A 13,098-nucleotide genomic window follows, 5' to 3' on the forward strand; every position below is an offset into this window, starting at 1 on the left:
TAAGATATTATTCAGTGCCTTTCTTATTTCTTGGGTCACAATATTTTGCTATATGAGATATTAAACTGTGAATTGAGAATCATTTAGCACTTTTCAGTGAAATGGCAGGAATTGAGGACAAGGACAGGAACATTGAAATGACAGAAACTTGATCACTTGGGAGAAACCCACAGCTGGAGACGCTTTCATAGAGGATAGCTCAGAAATGACTATTAAATAAATGTACCAAGAGTACCTAGCAGATAGTGCTCAAAGAACAGCTGAGATTTACCCGAATATAAAACAGAGCAAAGGGCGAATTGATAAAATATGTGTTGATTACATTATGTTTCATGCTGAGAAGAAAGAGGCAATGAATATAAATAACGGACAGATGAGAGCAATATCTCAGCAACTTCATCAGTCTGAAGACAGAATAGACAACATGGCTAGTAATGATTGTTTGGCGGAATTGATGGTCAGACCAATAAGATACTGAATGTTGTGGTAAGACGAATGGACAAGTTGACAACAACTGAGGAAGGAGACACAGTTAAATTTAAAAGTGCATTTGAACAGAAGGGTTTCTTCCAACAACTGCCATCTGTTGTAAATGAATAAGTGGAAAGTTCGAAATAAAGAAGTTAAAATTCCTGCAATGGACACATCTTCTAAGCCAAAATTTGACTTTAGCCAGTACAACGCAAGTTTACCAAAAGTACACAACAAAATCCATGCCTTGGGTTTTTCCCCAATTGTAGTTCGCATGAACCATCAACAGCGCCAACCATGTTGAAGGAGTCTTCACCTTAAGTCAAAAGTCCTATGTCTGGGCCCTTGGCAGTTTAAACTATTCAACAACAAACTCCATTTAAGAACATACAATTACTCTCTAGTACTAATCAAGGATACCAGCAAAAGGCGTATGTGTCTTCTTATGCACACTTACCATCTACTATGAGTCAATAATATTTGGTTTACACTATTAATATTAAATATTACAGAAACAATTGGCTACAAGTGGATTCTATCAAATTTATCTAAAGCTGAATGCAGTGCCTACTTACGGAATCATCCCCGTAGAGTCAATGGCAAACATCGTCAGCTCCTGGAGCAATAACACGCTTCCCATAACGACAGGCTAACTCCACCGACCGATCCAGGAAAGGGCAGAGGAAACCAGGAGTGTGGCAACACCTCTTCTTCAGACTCCTCATTGGAGATATAATATACCCGATGGCAAGAAAATCTTGGTGCAAGGGACCGAAGCCGAAGCCAACACTTCCCAAATATGCAAAAACCCTATTGAAGAGGATCTAGAACTTGGGAGGCGTTCATTTACTAATTTGAACGAACTGCCGCTAGATGACAATGGGAAAACAGTAAAAATGTGTGTAGACCCTTAAGACAACCGTAAGCCTCTTCACGCACAAACTCTACAAATTCCGATTATTTCAAACAACAGTCACCTTCACCAGAATACGGAGCAAATAAAAGTGCAACTCCAACAACGCAATCTTTAAATAGCAAAAGGTCGGGCCAGTAGGCAACCGCACGATTCAAAAGTCTACTGACCATGAAACATCACATAATCACATAATCGAACAGAGGCCCACGGCCCTGTCCGGTATTGTCATCAGACGAACAATTTGAAAGAGCTTAGTAGTACAAGGTACTATACATGACCAGAATGTGAGCATGATTTTGGACACTGTTGCAATGATAACATAAGTAAATGAGAAATTTATTCCCACAGAAAATAGAAATTTGCAGAACGAAACACTACGTGGTTCGGTTAACAGCTTGTTATTAGGAAGATTATAAAGAATGACTCTCGGCATTAATAGGGTAAACGTGTGCAACGAGCCGTTAACAGACGATGTTATACTTAGGTTGAATACTTTGGACACACTGAGCGCAGTGATGAACCTGATTACTCCAACAATTACCATCCACAATAAGGTGATAAATGCAGCATTTGTTAACAGTGGAAATGATATTTCAACTCAGCAAGTTTGCATAAAACGAACAATCACAGTTCCGACAAGTTACAAAATGACTGTTACCATCAAAACTAATAAAAGTGCTGACCAGGAGTGCATTTTAGGACCATACTCGCTGAATAGTTGCGAATTGGTTTGGAAAAGGAAATAGTTGCCCCTTAACCATTTTAAATTATGCCAATCGTCTAATCCGCCTGAAGAAAGGTACAGCTATTGATTTCATAGAACAATTTGACGACGTAGTGGGTACGGCAAATGAAAACGCGATAAGTGACGTAAGATGTCACATTGAAGAGACACCAGACAAGGTGCCCTCGGCACTGCCTCCAAGTTCAAATGAGTTACCTACTATTCCACCAATGTTAGCCGACCTATATTACTCGTCTCAACCTTTTTCATTCCAACCACTAAAAATGAAAGCGTTTAAAGAACAATTATAATAACACGTAAAGAATCATTACTTTCATTTCCGAAATTATATAGAAAACTTTTAGGACAATCTTAATATTTATACCGTTTTTCCGCCATTTTGAAATGGCAGCTATATTGGAATTTGCAGAGTGAGTCCATAGCTGAAATCAAAGGGTATATAACCAAGACCTACTGTGCAAAGTTTCATGCTTACCTCATCAAGTGAGCAATTCTGCTCTATATCTACACCAATCGGCCGGACTATTCAATATGGTCACCAAATCTTAAAACATCCAATGAGAGAATATCATATTTGTTTTGGCGGAAAGTGAAGATTAAGTTACTAAGACGTGCCTGTATGACGTTAAACATATGAGTACTGTTTAGATGTGCATTTATTTTAAAAAAAAATACAATTTCCAATAATCCAAGAAAAGCTACTTTTGAATGTTTCGTCTATATAAGACATATAAAAAAGAAGATGAAGTATGCTTGCAAATGAGACAACTCCCCGCAAGAGACCACAATAACATAGACATTTACAACTATATGTCACCATACGGCCTTCGACAATAAGCAAAGCCAATACCGCATAGTCAGCTATAAAAGAGGGACGAAAGATATAAAATGCCCCGAAATTAAACTCGCATCAAGACAACAGAAAGATAAAATTATTTGAAGTTTCAGAGAATTGTTCGTCAAAATTTAAAAAAAAAAAAAAATTATACCAAAATTTGATACCAGTCGTCAATATTTAGGATACAAACACCTTACTGTATCGAATGATGTGATTTTCAGGAAATAAAAGACAATGGCCATTCAATATCATGTCAGGACAGGAGGAGTAAATGCTTTTTGTTTTAATGCATACGCTTATGTAGTACATATATATTAGTTGATTTAAAATGCCAGGGATTGAACAACCTAGCATATATTCACAACGCTTTCTCAATCCTAATAACTATCAAGATCTCACGGGTGTTTTGTCCCAGATTAAAATTGATAGCAGTTCAGTTTTCAGACATATATAAGCTAGTTTATGTCAATATAATTTCCGTTTTATATGTCGAAAATGTACTTGTTTAAATGTTATATGCAACTTTATTACGATAAGACCGTTAATTGTCCTATTTATTATTTTTTTTTGTAAACTAATAGCATGATCATGAAATATGCATTTTGCATGAATTAAAGTCCATGTAACAACTGCCCTAGACGTATTGTTCAACACAAAAAGAAATAGTAACGTGTACTGTTGATTCATTATTTATCAGGAACGGTTGATATACTTGCATTTTCATTGGTATTGGATTTCGTAGTTTTGTTAATCTCTGCATACCAAGCCTTTGTATTCATGGGTCACCTGAACCCGATAAATTCTAGAAAATTGCTATCAAGCGAATAACAATGAATCCATATATAATAACGCAGAAATTGTGAAGTCAAAGTCAATTCTCAAAACAAAATATATTTGACATCGTTTATTAAGTCGAACTTATAAAGTGCCTTGAAGAGAATGACCCAGCACACACTTACAAAAAGTTCCTTGTAAAGATTGACTTTGCACATACTTATTAAAGTTCCTTCTAAAGAATGACTGTACACACACTTCTAAAAGTTCCATGTATAGAATGACTGCACACACACTTATAAAAACTCCTTTAAATGAATGACCGCGCGCACACTAATAATAGTTTCATGTTAAGAATGACTGCGCACACACTTATAAAAGTTCCTTGTTAAGAATGACTGTACACACACTTCTAAAAGTTCCATGTATAGAATGACTGTACACACACTTATAAAATTTCCTTTGAAAGAATAATTGTGCACAAACTCATAAAAGTTCTATGTAAATGATGACTGTACATACTCTTCTAAAAACTTCTTAAAAAGAATGACCGTACACACACTTTAAAAAGTTTCCATAAATGAATGACCGTGCACACACTTACAAAACGTTCCTTGTAAAGAATGACTGTGCACATACTTAAAAAAGTTCCTTGTAAATAATGACCGTACACACACTTATAGAAGTTCCATGTAAAGAATGATCGTACACACACTTATAAAATTTCCTTTGGAAGATTAACTGTGCACACACTTATAAAAGTTCTATGTTAATAATGACTGCACACACACGTATAAAAACTCCTTTAAAAGAATGACCGTACACACATTTAAAAAAAACATCTTTAAATGAATGACCGTGCACACACTAATAATAGTTCCATGTAAAGAATGACTGTGCACTAACTTATAAAAGTTCCTTGTTAAGAATGACTGTGCACACACTAATAAAAGTTCCATGTAAAGAGTGACTAACAACACACTTATAAAAGTCTCCTTAAAGAATGACCGTGCACACACTTATGACAGTTCTGTTCTATGTAAAGATTGACCGTGGACACACTTATAAAAGTTCAATGTAAAGAATGACTGTACACATACTTATAAAAGTTCTATGCAAAGAATGACTGGGCAACTTATAAAAGTTTCATGTAAAAATTGACTATGCACATACTTATTAAAGTAACTTATAAAGAAGGACCGTGCACACACTTATTCAATCTCTTGTAATGAATGACTGTATAGCTGGCATGTACATGTTTACAGATTATAATATATCACTTAACTTGATTTAAGTTTTCTGTAGTCTTTCTGTCTGTACTAGCACGTTACAAAGATCCTGTATGGTTGCCAATATGAGTCATGTAAACAAAAGATTCAAAAAATTACACGGATTTACACAAACGTATGATTTTTGAGATCACCATACGGCCACCTACTATGAGTAAAATTTGTACTGTATGTGAACAAATCTGGAAAAAATTCAAACAAAAAAAAACGGCTTAATCTTTGAAAAAAAGGTAAACAAATTCAAATATGACACACTGCAATGAGAGACAACCACTGAATTGAATACTTCCTTATTGTGAGAGACACAATTATTATACGTATAAAAGTAAAAATTTGTTATGGCTTAATCGTGGCACAAAAATAATTATGTACAATCTAAATTGAGCGGAATTTTTCGGATTCTTTGAGAAATAGTGAATTTTCAGTGTATCAAATACTTTTAAACAAAGATTAGCTTTAATTATCGACTATTTTCATCATTTTGAATAATTTTTTAAAATGCATTCTTAAAACACTATTGTAATGAAATTCCACGTCTCAATGAACTTGTCATGAATATTTTATCTTCAGTAATAGTTATTATGGAGAAATTTCTAATCAAAGATCGACCTGCTTTTTTTTTTATATATTTCATTTATCTAATTGGCCGTTTCAGAATTTAAATAACTATGGGTACTTCCATTATTTGGACACCAAAATAAAAATAACGTTACGTCAATTGTTGGGTTTCTATTGTTTATCACGTTAAAACCCAATGCCAATGTTTTGGTGTACGCGTTTGGAAATATTACCCAAAATTGTTAGGTTCTGAAACTGCGAATTGTCAGACAATCGAGAAATATAAGTACTTTAACTAAATCGGTTGGCATATCACGTCTCAATGAATTCATCATGAATATTGTATCATTGTAAATATTTAATAAACTGACATTGCAAATAAGACATCGACATGCGTCTACTTTTGATGTTTGTATACCTGGCCTTCAGCTTTTGGTTTGTGAATATTCTCGTATAGTTTAGTTATATTGAATACAATTGATTTAACCAGAATCAGAATAAAAAAAGGATTAAAGTAAAAGATATCAATTCGTCTTTTCAAAATCTAAAGGACTGTGGGTAATCTCATTGTTCGTACAACAATGTAAATAGCATCTAATTGGTTGAAGTTTCATTGTTTTGTACGTTTAAAACCAACCACAACGTTAAGGTGAACGCTTCTGAAAATATTATCCAGAATATACTAGATTCTGATACTTCGAAATACCTTCTTTTTTTTAAATGTGAACTGAAATGGGTGGTAAACAAATCGTAATGAAAAATCAAAATAACTAAAAAAATAATAATGACCAAATCAAGAAATTATCAGTTTGTCCAGTAAATTTGTAATACCTTCATGTTATATAAAAAGAGGATATCATATGAATCTTTCAATATCACATCGGCATCAACTTGAAACACCAATATTATCCCATGAAATCTGCTTGTACAATTATAATATGGTAATAATAATATATATGGTGTAGGGTTATTGTGTCATGGTAAATGTTATTTTTACATATTTGTTTGCTTTTATAGTGATTAAGATAATTACACAACGTTGACTGCAGTAATTCTAATTTTTACATTTTTACTTTTAATATGTTTATCTGGTTGCTTTGTTCACACATCGTTGTCAATATAAAGGGAGTTTAAGCGACAGTCATAGAAGTGAGAAGTAATGCTAGCTATAACAAACTTGGTATATTTGGAATGTCTACGTCTCTCACGTTCTAATAAGTATTCTTGTGAACATGAATCATTCTATTTCTTATTTATAATAAATTTATCTTAGATGCATGTACCGTGATCATACTGTTTCACAGTAGATAATCTTTGTGTATTCCGTTTACAAAAGAAATATCAGCGAAGCTCGTTAAAAAAATTATACATATAAAAAAAAATAACGAAGATGAAGAGAATTGCGGGACAAGATTTCAAACAGTTATACCAAATACTGTTTTAGTAGTATAAAATAAATCTTCAATGACCAATACATTTATATACGCATTGATGTCCAGATTGCATGTGTGCAAACCGCTTTGTCATGTTCTTTCGCAAAGTACATTTATTGAGTATTAGTGTTAGTAACTAGAACATTCAATTCGTTGTCAAGTACTGATATTTGTTTAATACTCTTATTTTCTGTGAATTATTTATTCTTTAAACTATTGTTACACGAAAATACAAACGGAATCATGAATATGAATACCTATGACACGTCAATTACAATTAATAATTAATTTCACAGACCTTCCCTGTAAAAGATAGGCATAGTCTGGGACGGTTTTGATAGTTGAAGACCAGAGAAAACTTTTTTAAATTTTGATTGTAGAAAATGCGTCTTGGTATTTATCAAGATCTGTTGTCCTCCAAACATTTTCCGAGCAATGTACATCAGAAATTTTCCGAAAAAATCAATAAGGGAGACGTAAAGTTGCGTGGATTTACTTTTCATACATTTCAAAAAATTTCACCTCGGGCATGCTTCCAAAAATGTATCCGACGAAAACGATGTCATTCTTACAACTACAACAGAGCTTCTCTTAGATAAACTTAATTTAAACTCAATTTGTGTTTCTGATTGCAGTTTTTACAATGATATTGGTTATATCTACAATGAGATTGATCATTACAGAGGGGTTAGTTTAAAATTCAAATAGAGTTAATGGATAAATTAATCTTGGCCAAATAAGTTGATTATTCCTTTTGAATCCAGAGAAAATATAAATGTTCTAGATGTTTCCAACTTTGAATTAAGACAATGTGGTACTCCGTTACGGAGGAACAACTAAAAAATGAAATGATCAATTGGCTACCGCTGGATTTGTTTAGAAAATACCTGTTTATTGTTTTCTATCCAAAAGCATTGAAAAACAATGCCTCTTCAAATTGCACTTAAATCAATATCATAAATTATTTTAGAAAGAGGACGGAACTGTGTTTACGGACATGGAATTATTCACGCCGTCATCTCTGATACCAACATTCCGTAGCAGTCGACCAACTTGTGATGGCGTCCGCACATTTAGGAATGCATAACTTTTACTCTATCCGTTGAACGCATCCATATACTATTAATTGTCTATTTGCCTTTTTAATTTTCAGCCATGACGTTGTTAGTTTAGTTTCGATCTATGAGTTTGAAGGTCTCTCATGTATCTTTCGTCCGTTTTTCAAATTGCTTTAAAAGTAGACTTCCTTCCTTGATCTTTATATAAACCTTTTTTTTAAGTTATTCAAAAAATAAATGGATGGAAAACTGCATCTTTCTATCGAATGTATTACTTGATGTATTTCACTTGATAGGTCTGGATCTAAACGGTTGACATATCATAACACCTGTTCTTCTGTAGAAAGATGTTTTCGGATAAACTAATCAATAAGTGTCCATATTTGGTCATTAATCCGACTAATTTGTTGTGATCTAGTATTTGCTATGCAAACAGTGAGACACTGTCAATGATTATATTTGTAAACCGATGGTACTTGTTTATTATATCTCTGAAGCAGTAAAAAAAAGGGGAAAAATTGGTGTAAATATTTTTTATGCATACATAAAAAAAGAAGACGTGGTATGATTGATAATGAGACAATTCTTCACAAAAGGCCAAAATGTCCCAGAAATTAACAATTTTAAGGTCACCTTTCGGCAATCAACAATGAGCAAAGGCCTCGAAATGACAATGTAAAACAATTCAAACGAGAAAACTAACGGCCTTATTTATGTACAAAAATATTTAGATGTAGTTCATACATACATGCTTTAATTATTTATCAAAGGTAGGCTTATAACTTACTACGCCAGACATATATCTCCTCTGTGACGCTCGCATCAAAAAGGTGGTAAATCCAATATAAAGTAAAAAGTTGAAGGGCGTTGAGGACCCATAATCCCAAAAATATTGTGTCAAATACAGCTAAGGAAATCAATGCATTGGAAAAGAAAATCCTTAGTATTTCGAATAATTTATACCTTGAAAACAGTTAATTTATACAAATTACCAATACAATTGATATTCACGTCAACACCCAATGCAAGTGCTCAGTTCTGGGCTGGTGACAGAGGCAAAATGGCTGCCGTTTTTCTCTGAATTGGGGAACGAGGGTGCCATCCGTTTTTATGTGTTTTACCTGCCTGCATTTAAATGGTTGCTTTATTCGTATTGGAAACATAATTAACTATTTGGTTATATTATATTTATCAGGCATCAGTTATATCTATTGTTAACAAAACGTTTACTGTGTATCTAATTGTTGGACGATAGATTGTAACACAAAATAATCTGGGTCAATGTACTTTCGAATTTCAATACATTAAAAAGACGACGCGGCCCTTACTTTTTTATTTTGAAATACATTGAATATAACTGAACGATAGCTTTTTAAAAATGGTTATATTGTTGAAACTTTATTTGTTTTAAAAACAAACAAAAAAAAACATGAATGAAGTTCGTTCCTCGTGTTTTTTTTCAATTTTTGCCAGATATTCTGAATCCTTTGGTTTTTTTTCATTTGGTGCCATTAAAAAAATGAAAATTGCCCAATAACCCCTATTTTTCTTTCCATTATTTGATTAAACATAGTAGTAAATATCTTCATTTAAAATCTTATAAAAACCTTGTTATTTTTGAAAGAAAAAGGTGTTAAAGTTTATAATATGAAAAGTCTAGAAAGAATTATAATCTGCTAAATGTTCAATGACATATCTCAAAAACGAGCACACTGATCTATATTTTGTTCTTTTTTTTTTTAAATATTTATATACTACCAATTCATAATAGTCTTTTTAAAAGCTTGTTATTTTGAAGCAAACGATAGAATTGGTTATAATACTGTATGATAATTGTTTTCCTTACATACTTCCTATATATTCAACGATATCAAAAGATTAATAAATTATCTTTAAACCTAAAGATTCAGATATTTTCCTGTATGTTTGCTACTTTGTGATGCATTCTTAAACTATTAAAGTAAATTTTTTTTTAAATGTCAAGGAGTGTTAAAAAGACCTTAAATCGACTGTAACGTAAGAATATTAGTTCTTTTAATTCAATGACATTTTTTAATATTTGAAAAAAAATATGTGAATTAGTGAGGCAAAACATTTTCTATTCACTAGTTTGTAAATTATAAAGTCTATATTCAAATACTTTTTATTTATTTTCCCCCAGTGATTTGTTCGAACGTTATTTAAAAGAAAATAATGTTTGTACGTAATTGATTTCTTTTTTCAAAAAACATCAACCGAATATTTAAATATGTTTAACAAAATAACTCCTAGTAAAACTGAAATCAAATGCCAACAAGTTCTCAGTTTTTTAAGAAGTCTCACTGTTTCGACTTTTAGTTATACCAAATATAGATAATTCAAAGGTATGTCAGATTGTATCCTTGTTTAATCTGAACTTGAGCTAATAAATCGTATACGCAAAGGACAAAATCAAGAAAGAAGAACAAAAGAGTTATGTACCGGTTTTCATAACTACTACAGCGGGTGCAGATGGAGGAAAAGTGCTCCATTTTTTATAAATTTAAATGAGACTTAGGATAAAAATAGGAACAACGGCTTCAAATCTGTGACTTTTGTATGTATTCTTTGGGTGAATTTTGTAAAGAGCCTCACTTTAAATGAAGTATAATATTGTAAACAAGAATGTGTCCACAGTACACGGATGCCCCACTCGCACTATCTTTTCTGTGTTTAAACCGTGAAATTGGAATAAACTCTCTAATTTGGCAATTAAAATTAGAATAATCTTATCAAAGGGAACATGTATACTAAGTTTCAAGTCGATTGGACTTCAACTTCATCAAAACCTACCTTGATCAAAAACTGTAACCTGAACGGACGGACGAACTAACAGACCGACGGACGGACAGACGGATGGACGAACGAACAGACGAACTAACAGACGAACGGACGCAAAGACCAGAAAACATAATGCCACTCTACTATCGTAGGTGGGGCATACAAATTGAAAACACTCAATATTCTATGTTTCAGTGTGCTTTTTGTGGATCGACTTTGATTATGAACGCTTTCACCCAGCTCACACCATAATTACAACTGTTTTAACATGAACCCACATTATTCCATTATGGCTATCATAGATGTATGTACCGTGATCATACAATAACACGACATAGGCGCGTTTTGTTTACAAATGATTCATCAGCGACGCTCGATTAAAAAAAAACATGTACAAAGTTCCAAGCAGTTTTCTTAAATACAATGTTTGAAATCTAAAAAAACATTGCATTGACCAATAAACATATATACATCCAGATTTCACCACTTTTGCCATTTTCTTTACAAGATATATTAATTGTATACTAGTGTTAGTAACTAGAAAACATTCAGGTTGTTGTCAGGCATTTGAGTATTGATATTTGTTTGATATTCGAAATTTCTGTGAATTATTTATTTTTTAAACTATTCTTACCGAATTTATGAATATAAATTCTTATGAAACGTCAGGTTTAATAAATATTTTATAAAATTCCTTGCAAAAGATATGCACATTCTGGGACAGTTTTGATAAGATAAAATAAAAAAAGAAGATGTGGCGATGAGACAATTGTCCACACGAGACCAAAATGACAGAAAAATTAACAACTACAGTCACCGTACGACCTTCAACAATGAACCAAGCCCATACCGCATATTCAGCTTTAAAAGGCCCCGAAATGACAATGTAAAACAATTCAAACGAGAAAACTAACGGCCTTATTTATGTAAAAAAATATGAACAATAAACAAATATGTAACACAAAAACAAACGACAACCAAATAGGCATAATTATACTCTTTGTTTTTGTTCTCACTAAGAGGGTCACTCGTAACCTGGTGATTGTAGCGTACCATATAAATTATAAACTTAGATATAATTGATAATATTTTGATTTATGTGGTAGTCTAATGAATATTATTATTTTCAGGTCCGCTTTTTGACACGTGTGTTGGAAATCAATGCGCCGAAGGTGAAGTGTGTGAAAGCCTTAAAAACAAAAAGGTCGCTTGTCTTAAGGACGGTTATTATATCATTTGATAAAGATAGTAGTTTATTATGTCTTTTAGCCTGTGTGACGACAGATTTAATCAACACGTCTTATAATTACGAAAAGAACTATATTAGAAATTGAGGTAATGGTGCAATGAAAGTTTATTTAGGTAGGAACGGTGGTTTGACACTAGATTAAAGTGTGTTACACCATGACTTTTAAGAATATAAATAAAATGGTACATAACACTTTATTGTACGGTTGTGTCACAGTGTAAATAGTATCTTGGATTGTTGAAGATATAGTAACGATATATATATATATGTGACAAACTAACTTTTATTCAAATGTTACCTTGAAGTTTCGTTGGAATGCAAACTCTTAAATCGATAGGAAACATACATGTAAAGGCCTAGCCATTTAATATTCTTATCTGTAACAAGGAAACATATTTAAGTTATAGCTTTTTTAGATGCTTGCTTAAGTTTTTTACTCGTATTAGAACGAGTACAAAGTTTATTAGATAAGTTAATAACATTGCTCTATAGATGTACACACTGACAAATGTTTGAGCATGAAATAATAATATGTTTGATAGATTACGTAATAATTTTCGAACACTGTAAATCAATTCTTTTTCGCGACTTTCACGAGTAGAATAATAACGCGAATAGAAATCGTCGCGAAAATGTCAAACTGGGATCTTCCTTATTAAACAACATCAACTAAATCAGAAAATCGCGAAATTAAATAGCTTAATTATGTACCCGCAAAAATAAGTTGGTTTACTGTAGGTTGTCTCTTAAATTCTTCTTAAAAAGACAAGTAGATATAGGAAGATGTGGTGTGAGTGCCAATGAGACAACTCTCCATCCAAACAACAATTCAAAAATTAAACCATTATAGGTTAAAGTACGGCCTTCAACACGGAGCCTTGGCTCACACCGAACAACAAGCTATAAAAGTGTTCATCATCAATCAGAAAAGTAAATGTCTAGTTAGTAGTAATAGAAACAGTTTGCGA

The sequence above is a fragment of the Mytilus trossulus genome, chromosome 11 (assembly GCF_036588685.1).
Source record: "Mytilus trossulus isolate FHL-02 chromosome 11, PNRI_Mtr1.1.1.hap1, whole genome shotgun sequence".
In the NCBI taxonomy this organism is placed as follows: domain Eukaryota; kingdom Metazoa; phylum Mollusca; class Bivalvia; order Mytilida; family Mytilidae; genus Mytilus; species Mytilus trossulus.